A 13,381-nucleotide genomic window follows, 5' to 3' on the forward strand; every position below is an offset into this window, starting at 1 on the left:
GATTTAGGTTTGTAATTGAGTACCTGCCATGTGCTAAAGTTTAGAAAAGAGCCATGGTTGAAGACCTATATTGACTTAACAAAGCAATGATAGTTTCAGCATCAAATGACTTGGAAAATTATTTAAGTTGATTAATAGCTCTGTATTCGGTAAGACGATTGAAAATATCGGGAAAAGCGTGAGCGTATAACATTTGAACCAACAAGGGTGCCGTGATAAACTGGTTGTTGCAATGAGAATATTTAATAACAACTAAGAGGTAATCCATAGCTAGAAAACTGTCAGCAACTTAATTTGCCTTCCATTGCGATAGTATCCTACTAAATCTTTAAAAGCTTTGAATGCACGATTTTCATTATGGCTATGTCTAATAAAATTATGGCAACAAAACCAAGTTACCTTTTACGGATACACATTCTTTGTCTTATGAGATTGAGACTGATGATGTCTATGCAGATAGGTTTGATGTTAAAGAATTATTTGACTTTTCTGACCACCCTGGCAAAGTTCATGATGAAAAATGCTCAAAGATTATAGTTTCTCTGTTCCATTAGCGGGTATGTTGGCCTCACAGGTAAAATATACTCGTGTCAAAATTGCACACGCTGTGTCAAAACGCGAAAAAGGAGTAAAGAAAATTGTTGTCCAAAAATGTTGTCACATGATGATTATCTGAAAGTGCTAGCTGGAGAACAATTGGACATCAATGAGCACAAGTTAATTTTAATGGACATGTTCTGCATATTGTTACGTTGAACAAAATAGGGCTTTCTGCATACGATGATGGATTTTTTTCCCTGATCTGACGTTATCATCGGGCCTACGGTCATTTTATGATAAAACAAATAAATCAGTTTTGCAGAACTGAAGCTGATCTAAAGTATAAAAACTTACTTTATGAACTGGTGAGTACGTTGTCCTTGATTGACCAACGGAACAATACTATACAAATGTTTTATTAATACTACGTGTTTTCCCTGCTTTAGATACAGATGGACACGTTTCTTGTTCCTAGTTGTCATGACAGCAACATTACAAGCTTTTCGAAAATCACGAGCATTACCAACACGTCCTATCCTACTATTTTCGTGTGAGGTGACGACCTCTCTGTTGATAATTCTGTTATCGATTTTGCTGCCATTTAAATGATTTAAAACAAGGTTTGCTGGACATATTTGTCTTTTCATTTCCGGCATCTTATCATCCATAGCACAAACATCAACCATCAATAAAAGATACACTTTATTAAGAATGACCTTCTTGCCAAACTATAAGAACCGCTTTCGCACAGCACGCACATCTTTCCACCAATTAAAACATTTATAAGCAAGTAATTGTAATAGCGTTTAGGATGCTAAGCACAAGCGGTTTCATAAGACCTTTATGGGAACAGTCTTAAAATACATTTTATATTCCTTATTGTGTTTTCTATAAATGTTTCTGTCCAATTAGACGTGTTATGTAAGTCCAATATACACAACAGGTTTTATATAAATATAATATTACACTCGTAATATATAGCACCATCTGATTGCACTCTAATTTGAGGTTGTATGGAAACACAAAATACAGCACCATCTGATTACACGCCAGTTAGAGAATGCAAACATAAACTATTGCTGGTTGACGATCGGGCTCGATGAAGTCAGTCCTGTTCTGCTTTTCGCTGATGGTTCATCATGCATCTGATAAGTCCGATACGAGATGCGCATGTCCTGGAGCAGAGTGTAAACTCGAGGCATGGGTTGGTTCTTGACGTTGAGGCCTTCCTGCGTTCCCTAGCGTTGGCGACTTTCGTTTTGCGGGCATCCTGGAAGGTTTTGCACCCATTACTAACAGCTGCCCGCCAGCTATGTCTTTCCTTGGCGCAGGACTCTAGGTTTGTCACAGATATCAAGCAGCATCTCAGGCTGTCCTTGATGGGGTCTTTGAATCTTTTCTTCGGGCGACCGGTTTTTTCTGTTTCCACTAGATATAGCTCCATACAACGTGGCATTCGAGTTTCCTCCATACGGATGACATGACCCATCCACCGGAGTTGGGCTGTCATGATCATTGCTTCAATACTGGTTAAGCCCGCTCTATCCAGCACTTCTAGGTTCTTCACTCTGTCTTGCCATCTAACGCCCATAATCCATCACTGGGCTCTCGTGTGAAAGCGCTCAAGTTGCCTGACGTATTTCTTGTATATTGTACAGGTCTCAACACGGTAGAGCGAACACGTCCTAATGAGTGATTGGCGCTGCTGATGCGTGCCATTATCTCTTTGTCTAGCGATCAATCGGAGGATAAGATGCTTCCAATGTACTAGTATCTGATCTTAAAGCTCTGATGCCTGGGACATGTTAGTGAAGTACCTCTGACTTGTTCAGCTTGATAGTGAGTCCGAAGAGTCTTGAGGCTTCCACGAAGTGAGTAACAATGATCTGGAGTCCTTCGATAATAAGTTCCCCCATTATTTTGGACCGGGTATTCAGTCGGCGAATGTCGAAGAGAGAGCATTCAGTCTGTACGTTATGTACACACCTTTCTGGAGATCACGTGTAGCATGGTTCAGGACACATGTACATAATAGTTTGAATAATACTGGGACGAGAACGCAGCACTGCTTCATGCCGTTTGAAACGTTGAATGACTTAGAGACATCCCCGTTGTAGAGAACGAGTATTGTCATGCCTTTGTGGAAAAGTCGGATCATCTTGATAAACTTCCTAGGGCAACCGAGTTGTGCTAAGCTGACCCATGGTGCATCCCTGTTGACCTTATCGAAGGCCTTTGTGAGGTCTATGAAGACACCGTAGAAGTTCATGTTTTGTTCAATGAACTTTTCCTGTATTTGGGCCTCCGGCAATATGGCTTCCGAGACATTATTAACCAGAGGGTTGAGAAGGATACGTGCTATAATCTTTCCTGCAATTGACAAGAGTGATATACCTCGATAGTTTCCGCGGTCAGCTTTGTTCTCTTTGTTTTTGTATAAGGTGACAATCATTGCGTCTTTTAACTCCCGTGGCATGAACTCCTCAAAATGTTGATCCGGATGATGTGCAATGACCCAAGTACCTTAGGGCCAGCTGCTTTGAGGTGTTCAAAGGCAATCCCATCCGCGCCTGGAACCTTGCCGGAGCCGATAATTTTGATGGCGTGCTCGACTTCTTCCGTGGTAGGGGGCATGTCCAGGTCCGAGATAGTTGGGTTCGGGACAATTGCGTCTAACATTGAAGAGTCTACGGTTGAGGGAATGTTCAGTAGGTTGGAGAAGAGTTCATTCCACCTTTCGCCAGAAGAGATTAGCGGGGTGCTGAAGACTTTCGACGGTCCATAGACATCTTTCAGGGACCTGAAAAACTCTTTCGAGTTGTTGGTGTCTACGTAATGTTGGAATTCATCTGTTTCGAGGTCCCTTCAGCTTTTTTGCATAATGTGGAGTTCTCTCTGAGCTTTGCTCTGCAGGCGTCTGAAGCGATCATGTTTTGAGACTGAGTCAACGTCGTTCTGCCATTCTATATAGGCCTCTCGCTTTTGTTGAAGGGGGATGCTTATCGCTTTGTTATTTTCATCAAACCAGTCTTGGTGAACTTTTATTTTGGGTCCTAGGATGACCTTCGAAGACTGACTCATCATGTCCTTGAGCTGGTTCCACCTTGACTTTGGGTCACCAGTCAGAGGTTCGTGCGCAGCCAGTAGGTTTTCAATTTGAACTTGATATTGCTCTCTCACATGCGGATGGTTCAGCCTGGCAGTGTTGAACTTGATTCCGGTAAGCTTCGTCTTTTTTGCTCTGTGGCGGCACAATGTTGAGATCAACGATAGCTCTGACTAATCGGTGGTCCGTCCAGCACTCGGCTCCCATCAAGACTCTTGTTATCTGTACATCGCGGAATCTCTGTTACGGATGATCACATGCCATTATTTGGATCTGGGATGTATCCAAGTCGCTTTATACTTGCTCTTCTGACGGAAGAGTGAGTTCAAGATAGTCAGAGTTTTCGCTGCACATATCGCCAGTATAATCAGTCCATTCGTGTTCATTTTTCCGGTTCCATGCTGTCCCAATAATCCATTCCAGCTTTCGTAGTCGTGGCCCAAAAGGGCGTTAAAATCGCCGAGTACTACAAGTTTGTCGCAAGCTGGAATAGCTTTTACGAGGTCATCAAGACCTTCGCAGAAGGCCTCCTTGTCTTCTTCGCTGCTGGTCAACGTGGGCCGTACGAACTGATGATGGTGATATACCGTGACTTAGAGAGGTGGACGCATAGTTACATCAAGCGTTCGTTCACATGCATAAAAACCACTGGGAATTGACGCAAAAGTGAAGTACGAATGGCAAAACCGACTCCCTGGATTCTTTGTTCATCTTCTGTTTCCCCCTTCCAGAAGAAGGTGTAGAAACCATCGGGTTCGCAGACAGATCCAACATCGGCTAGACGCGTTTCGTTAAGAGCGGCAATGTCAATCTTGTATCGGCCCAGTTCTCTCGCTATGAGGGCTGTTCTTCTGTGAGGATTGTGTGTATCTTCTTTGTCCGTGAGTTTGCGACCGCATTAAAGGTCAACTGTCAACCGCGGATTGCCAGGCAATAGGTTTATAGGAGAGGCAACTTTATAGGACATCTTTCCTAGTCCCTTCTCTTACTAGGGTGAGCAGCGCGGACCTAACAAGGGCTGCTTAGTCGCCTGGGACGCTGCCTGACTTCTTTGCTCTCATGGTTCAAAGAAAAACGACCATTTGTCCAAAGACCGCCTCCGAGTAGGTTTGGATTGCCAGTAGTAAAATCTACCTGTCGCTTCGTCCCTCACCCATCACCGATGGAATTTGAAGATGCGCAGAGTAGAAAGAAAGAGGAAATATGGATTTGAGTGAAGAGCATTACACAAGAAAAACCTGCACGTGAATGAGTTTATGGTGAAGAAGTTGCTGCGCTGGAGCAACCTGCAACCTCACCCTCTCGGCCGCATACATAAAATATAGCACTATCTGATTAGACCCCAATTAGAGGATGTGAAGGCAAAATGCAACTCCATCTGATTACACCCCAATTAAAGGAATTAAACATAAAATACAGCACCATTTGATTGTACCCCAATTAGAGGATGTACACATAATATACAGCACCATCTTACTACACCTCAATTACAGGATGTAAACACAAAATACAGCACCATCTGAGTACCCCCACCCTCACCCCGTTCAAGGATGCACACATAAAATACAGCATCATCTTACTACACACCAATCAGAGGATGCAAACATAAATTATAGAACCATCTGATTACACCCCAATTACAGGATGTAAGCACAAAATACAGCACCATCTGATTACCCCCACCCTCACCCCGTTTAAGGATGCACACATAAAATACAGCATCATCTTACTACACACCAATCAGAGGATGCAAACATAAATTATAGAACCATCTGATTACACCCCAATTACAGGATGTAAGCACAAAATACAGCACCATCTGATTAACCCACCCTCAACCCGTTCAAGGATGCACACATAAAATACAGCATCATCTTACTACACCCCAATTAGAGGATGCAAACATAAATTATAGAACCATCTGATTACACCCCAATTACAGGATGTAAGCACAAAATACAGCACCATCTGATTACCCCCACCCTCACCCCGTTCAAGGATGCACACATAAAATACAGCATCATCTTACTACACCCCAATTAGAGGATGCAAACATAAATTATAGAACCATCTGATTATACCCCAATTACAGGATGTAAGCATAAAATACAGCACCATCTGATTACACCTTAATTAGAGGATATAAATCCAAAAGACAGTACTCTCGAAGAAGTAGCTTGGAGTTAAGACCGGGTCTGAGTACAACGGTTTGGTCCGCAGTTGTGGACCAAGTAGAACGTTTTCGTTTTAGTATAATATATCAGCCTGATTTATATCTAAATCCAAACCAAACATAATTTGAGGGTTGCTAAGGCCGACTATTTCATACACCCAAGCTACCCGACCAAAATATGACCATTGTTACTAAAGTAAAAAATAAATTTAAAAAAAATACCTTTAAACACCTTCTTCACAAAACCGGTAAAAAGACTGGCACCTAAATATTTTAGTTGTATCAAAACAAATTCCTAAATTGTTTCAAATATGGCTCTTTACTAGAAATAGAGAAACCTTCACATGATTTGTGATAAACTGCATTTGACCTAGCTTTACAGAAAGCATCCTACTGACCTCGAGTTCCTTACCATCTGCTTTTGCATTCCTTTTTCTTGTCAAGATAAGCCATCTCAGACATCTTTTTACAACACTTTCTAAAATTAACAACAACCACCACTACCACAATAATAATAATAATAATAATAATAATAATAATAATAATAATAATAATAATAATAATAGTGATATTAAATGTTTAACGAGGCTTTATATTTTCAACTAGCAACATTGGCTAACAGCTGAACTGAGGTAAAGTACCGTGCTCAAAGGTCTTCGAAACAGTCCTTTGACATTAGGGTTCGAAACAGGGACGTCATTTCAACTGTTTTCGGGGAGGGGGACAAAACTTGATTCATGCAAATATCAACGCACTGGCTCAGGCTGGATAACATATTAGATAGATAGTAATAGCAGGGACATCATTTCAATTTTGTTCGGGGGAGGGAGGCAAAACTTGACGGGCTTGTTAATTTTCGTATATAGTCAAGATGGCCGCTATTGCTTAACCGGCTTGAAGCAGCTGTTCCGTTTTTTAGTGCTGTTTTCATGATATTTGTGCTTGTTCCTGTTTTCATCTTCGTTATTGTGTTCATTATGTACTGGCTGTTAAATTCGTATGTGTTTCTTCATCTCCTTGTTTTGGAAACGAGAATAATTAGACTTTTTCTCAGCTGTCTTGCTCCAATGTTTTTGAACAAACCTATATCACGTGATACTCTCCAGTCAACCCGTTTATGCTACGATGGACCCTCATTAATTACTTTAAATGTTCACTCCTTGGCTCTCCGCACTACATTGTGCTCTAGACTAAACGAACTGGGACTACATTCATCATTACCTAAATGTAAACAGAAGCGAAAAAAGAAACGTTGTTTCAAAGCTGGCCGGCGTAGAACAGGAAGAAGAATTCCAGTTTTCTCCCTTATTTCGGCACAACCATTTAAAAAAATTTCGATCGTTAATTTAGATAACCTAATTCAAATCCCAATTAATTCGTCAACCTTTGTGTCAACTATCCAAGAAATACCTCTGCGCATTGCATTATTCAATGCCCAGTCAGTAGGACCACCGGAAAAGCGCACAGAAATAGTTAATTTTATCAACGACCAAAATGTTGACATATTTTTCCTGACAGAAACATGGCTAAAAACATCAGGCGATGAGCCCAAGTGTGCGTATCTAACACCCACTGGTTACTCCATCAAGTCGTTCCCCCGTAATTCTCGCGGAGGTGGAATTGCTGTCATCACAATGAACTCCATGATAAAACATCTTAACTATACCACAACATTCAATTTCGACCACACATCGTTTGAACTAGTCCAAACCACACTCACACTGGAGCAAAGGTCAGTCCATTTATTCTTCCTATACCGCCCTCCTCCTAGTATAAAAAACAAGCTGGTTGACTCTCTCTTTTTGGAGCAGTTTCCGAATCTCCTGGACTATGGACATTCGATAGGTGGCAACGTTATTATTCTTGGAGATTTCAACTTTCACTTTGACTGTCCCGGAAACTCAAATAGATCAAAACTCATAGATTCCATTAATGTTTTCAACCTCAAACAGTCAGTTAACCAACCCACCCATAAACATGGTCACATTTTAGACTGGATTCTTCATAGACCTGATGATAACATTCTACGGTCCTCCTTGGTATCCCATGACCTTGCATCAGATCACCTCTGCATTATATGCCATCTTGACGTATCAGTCCTTAACCCTCCACCTTTATCTGCTACTAAGAGAAACCTCCGTATGATAAATCGAACCAAACTAATTCACGACATCCAAGCTAACCTAACAACTTGCTTACCTCCTACCGCAGAACAACTCGATAACTGTCTGCGTTCATTACTTGACAAACATGCCCCAGCTACCAAGTGCAGAGTATAGTATCAATTCAAAAGTGTTCTCCATGGTATAACAGTGTTAAGTACCAGCTTCGCACTGCTAAAACAGACCGCCGTAAAGCTGAGAGGCTCTGGCTTTCCACCAGACTCACTATTCATAAGCAAATCTCTGAAGTCGCTAAGAAGAATGTCACAAATATAGTCCATGAAGCGAAAGCAGCCCACTACACTACCAAGATCATGGAAAGTTCCAGCTGCAAAGAGCTCTTCGAGATTACTAACAAGCTAATGTCAAGGAACAAATCAACACCACTTACAACTACCTTCTCTCCAGTCGACCTTCCGGACATGTTTGCAAATTTCTTCCGTGACAAAGTACAAACCATTAGAGATAAGCTTGACACCACAATTTCAATTGACTCGTCGTCACCATACAGTTGGGATACATAATTTGAGCGGCAACCATTAGCAGCATTTGAACCTGTCTCTATTGATTTCGTATGTACACTCGTGATGAAGAGTGCACCAAAGTCATGTGAACTTGATCCAATTCCACCATCACTACTGCTTGAGTGCTTAGATCCAGTATTGCCTTCACTAACTGATGTTATTAATACCTCTGTCTCATCCGGGGAATTCCCATCATTTTTCAAAACTGCCATTGTAAAGCCTCTGCTGAAGAAACCAACACAAGATCATAACGATTTAAAGAACTACCGCCCAGTTTCTAATCTCCCATTCATTTCAAAAATCTTAGAAAAGGTTGTTCTATCCCAGCTTGTATCTCATCTAAATTCAAATAATCTTTTTAGCAATGTACAATCTGCATATCGCCCTTGCCACAGTACTGAAACAACTCTTCTAAAAGTAGTTAATGGCATTGTCTCTGCGTTGGATAGCGGAAAGATTACAGTCCTCACCCTCCTTGATTTGTCTGCAGCATTTGACACAATAGACCATGATATATTACTTCACCGTCTCCAGCATGTATTTGGCATTCATGATACAGCCTTACTGTGGTTCAAGTCCTACTTGGTCAACAGGACACAAATTGTATCTGCAAATGGAATACACTCCAGCCCAGTTAATCTATGTTGTGGTGTTCCACTTGGGTCTGTTCTTGGACCTGTTCTCTTCGTTCTGTACACTCAGTCGCTCTCAAGTGTCATAGATCATCATCCAGTGTCTCACCAATTGTACGCTGATGACACCCAAATATACAAATCTAGCCACCCAACTGAAGTTGATTCTACCATCCAAGGTGTAGAGAGGTGCATTTCTGATGTGAAATCATGAATGACTTGTAACAAGCTGCAGATGAATGATGATGAAACTGAGGCCATTCTGATCACAACACAAAGACTTTCTCATTCACATTCTTTACCTCAAACAATAAATATCAGCAATACCAACACTAAATTCACACAATCAGTACGAAATCTTGGTGTTACTCTGGACAGTACTCTCACATTGCACCAACATGTCATGAACATATGCAAGGCTGCATATCTTGAGCTGAGACGCATCAGCTCAATTCGCAAATATCTTTCAGTTGATGCCACTAAAACACTTGTGTGTTCATTAGTACTTTCAAGACTGGACTATTGTAACTCAATTCTGTCTGGTTCATCTCAATATCTACTCCAGAAACTTCAAAAAGTTCAGAACACAGCTGCTCGGATCATACTTAGAGTACCACGATCAGAGCACACCTCCCCGCTGCTCTGTACCCTACACTGGCTATCCATTCGATCCAGAATGAAACACAAAATGTGTTCTCTGTGCTACATTTCTCTGTCGGACTCTAGTCCAACATACCTATCTGACCTCACCCATGTGTACACACCAGCAAGATAATTACGCTCCTCTTCTGACAATCGTATACTCATTATTCCCACTATGAAAACAAAGTCATATGGACAGCGTTGTTTTGCATACCAGGACCCAGCAACGTGGAATGAATTGCCCACTGAACTTAGACACAAAGACACAGTGATCACATTCAAAAGGGCTCTCAAAACTTACTTATTTCGACTGCAAGAACAAACTTAAAGACCTAATAATGTTTCCTACCTGAAATATTCTCAGCATGTGTTTTTTATTTTTTCATGTTTTTTTTTTAATTTCGTATTTGTTTTTGTAATAATATTATGTTTCTTACCTTATAGATGTTGTCTAATGTTGTAAAGCGCTTAGAGCTTCTAAAGATTAGGCGCTATACAAAGTCCTCATTATTATTATTATTATTATTATTATTATTATAGGCTACAGCAATTTTACAGCACATGCATACCCCCTCCCCCCAATAACGTCCCTGGTTCGAACTCGCGACCCAGCGGTAACAAGTCTGACGCTGTACAGAATTAGATATTTTGTTAGCGTCGAAAACTAATATCTAAAAAGTGTAACAAATATTTAAATATATTGTCATTTGACTTCTCTGTCATTTCTGAAATGATCAAAGTGGTGACAACCCATACGAGATAATTCTCATTTACTCCATGATTACCAAATTCTTGCTTCTCAACAATCTCTCCTGACGCGTGCTTCTTTGATAATGTGCCTGAATGCACGTCAAAGTAAATTATTTTTGAAAATATTTTCTTTTAAAGCTTCTAGTTGATTTAAAGTAAGCGTTCATAGTGCATCTGATTTATTTTTCAGTACTTTGAGTGCTGAACTTCCTATAGGTAATCCCGACCCAGACAAGAACTGGAAGTCATTGCCTGACCCAGACAAGAGATGGAAGTCATGACCTGAACCAGATAAAAACCAGTAGTCATGCCTGACCCAGACAAGAACTGGCAGTCTTGACCTGACCCAGACAAGAACTGACACTTATAGCCTGACCCAGACAAGATCTGGCAGTCTTGACCTGACCCAGACAAGAACTGACACTTATAGCCTGACCAAGACAAGAACTGGCAGTCTTGACCTGACCCAGACAAGAACTGACACTTATAGCTTGACCCAGAAAAGAACTGGCAGTCTTGACCTGACCCAGACAAGAACTGACACTTATAGCTTGACCCAGACTAGAAATGGCAGTCTTGACCTGACCCAGACAAGTACTGGAAGTCATGACCTGACTCAGACAAGTACTGGAAGTCAAAGCATGACTCAATGCAAGGCACTTTACCCCTTCACTTCGGCATTAGATTGTTTGTGTATCGAAAATGCCAGAAAGTATAACACTTGGCACTAGATTGTTCGTGTATCAATATGCCATATGGTATATGAAATTGTAACAGTATTCACTAGATTATTTGTGTACAGATATGCCAGACAGAGTCTGAAAGTATATCACTCGTCACTAGGTTGCTCGTGTACACATATGCCAAATCGTATCTGAAAGTTTAACACTCTGCACCAGATGATACTTATACCGACATGCCAAATCTTGTCTGTAAGTGTATAAGTATAATATAATAGTTTCTTCCTTAAAATTACTCGCATAAAAACCATTTTTATAATATAGCTTGTATCGTCCGAAAGAAATCAAAATATTTTAATGCAATAAACACATTTAAAATTATCGCCGTCAATTGAAAACCGGTACACATCATTTTATTTAAAGTTTTACATATATTTGGCATTTGAAGTCAAATACAAAATTTAGACTTAATATAAATTTTGACTCGATTTTTTCACAGCATTTATTGTTGAAGTCAAAAAGCCATTCTGGACGTAACATAAATACCAATTGTTTTGCAACCTAACATCTAACTTGGGGGTGGATGTATTTAGTGCTTAAAATGTTTTTTTTTTTTTTTGATATTTATTTTGTAGATTCTAAACAATTGTGATATTTTCAGATTCCCAGATTTCACAACCACAAAGCAGAATATTGGTAGTTGGAAGACAATTGGAATATGAAGGTAATGTATATTTTTGTACAATATATTTCTTGCTTTTTTGGCGTATTTGACTTTGAGTTTCGAAGCTTTTAAAACCAAACCAAGAAAGAATTAGTTATGAGTATATATTGTATTTTCTCCAAGGTCAAAAATATAGCGATCTTTGTTTTGTATACCAAATCTTTTGGTTTTGGTTTATTTATAGTTTATGTTCCACTTACATCATTTAGAATACTCGTAAAAGGCGTTAACATTCAGCTGAAAAGAGTCTGCATCCGTAGCGAGGTTAACAATAACATTTTCATATAAAAGGACACACACAAAAACCCGAAGGCATATGACACTGCTGCAGAAAACCTTCGGCAATCAGGATAGAACTGGTGAGAGGTTCTCCTTTTTTCTAACACCTAAAAGTATAGAAGAATAGAACTGTTGGGAGTTTGTTCTTTTCTCATACCCCTCAAAGAATATGGAAGAATGGAACAGTTGATAGGTTATTCCTTTTTTTCACCCCTCAAAGACTATAGAAGAATACAACTGGTGAGAGGTTATCCCTTTCTCTGATCCCTCAAAGACTATTGATGAATAGAATTGGCGAGAAGTTTGCCGTTCTCTTACCGTCAAAGACTATGGAAGAATGGAACTGGTGAGAGATTATCCCTTTTTCGTACCCCTCAAAGATTTCAGAAGAAAAGAACTGGAGAGAGGTTTGCCATTTTCTTACCCTCAAAGACTATGGAAGAATAGAACCGATGGGAGTTTCTTCCTTTCTCTTACCCTTCAAACACTACAGATGAGATCTTCATGTGTACATTATGTGGGACTGTATGTCTTGGTAAATTGTCCTCTACTTCATGTGTACATTATGTGGGACTGTATGTCTTGGTAAATTGTCCTCTACTTCGACCAATGTTTCCATTGTCATCAGCGTGTCCAATTCAATGTATGTATTGTCATCAGCGTGTCCACTTCGGTGTTGGTATTGTCAATAGCGTGTCCAATTCAATGTTTCTATTGTCATCAGGGTGCCCAATTTAATGTTTGTATTGCCATCAGCGTGTCCAACTAAAACTTTGTATTGTCATCAGCGTATCAAATTCAATGTTTGTATTGTTATCAGCGTGTCCAATTCAGAATTTGTATTGTCATCAGCGTGTCTAATTCAATGTTTATATTGTCATCAGCGTACTTAATTCAATGTTTCCATTGTCATCAGCGTACCCAATTATATGTTTGCAATGTCATCATTGTGTCTTTATCAACATTTGTATTGTCATCAGTTTGTCTAATTCAATGTTTCTATTGTCAGCAGAGTGTCCAGTTCAATGTCTATATTGTCATCATCGTGTCCAGTTAAATATTTGTAATGTCATAAGTAGGTTCAATTCAATGTTTGTATTGTCATCAGGTCGAACAACACTCCGGTGGCTTAATTCTTTGAGCATCCGCCTCGGATGCGGAAGGTCGCC

The sequence above is a fragment of the Sinohyriopsis cumingii genome, chromosome 11, assembly GCF_028554795.1.
Source record: "Sinohyriopsis cumingii isolate HCF-2022 chromosome 11, ASM2855479v2, whole genome shotgun sequence".
NCBI classification, from domain to species: domain Eukaryota; kingdom Metazoa; phylum Mollusca; class Bivalvia; order Unionida; family Unionidae; genus Sinohyriopsis; species Sinohyriopsis cumingii.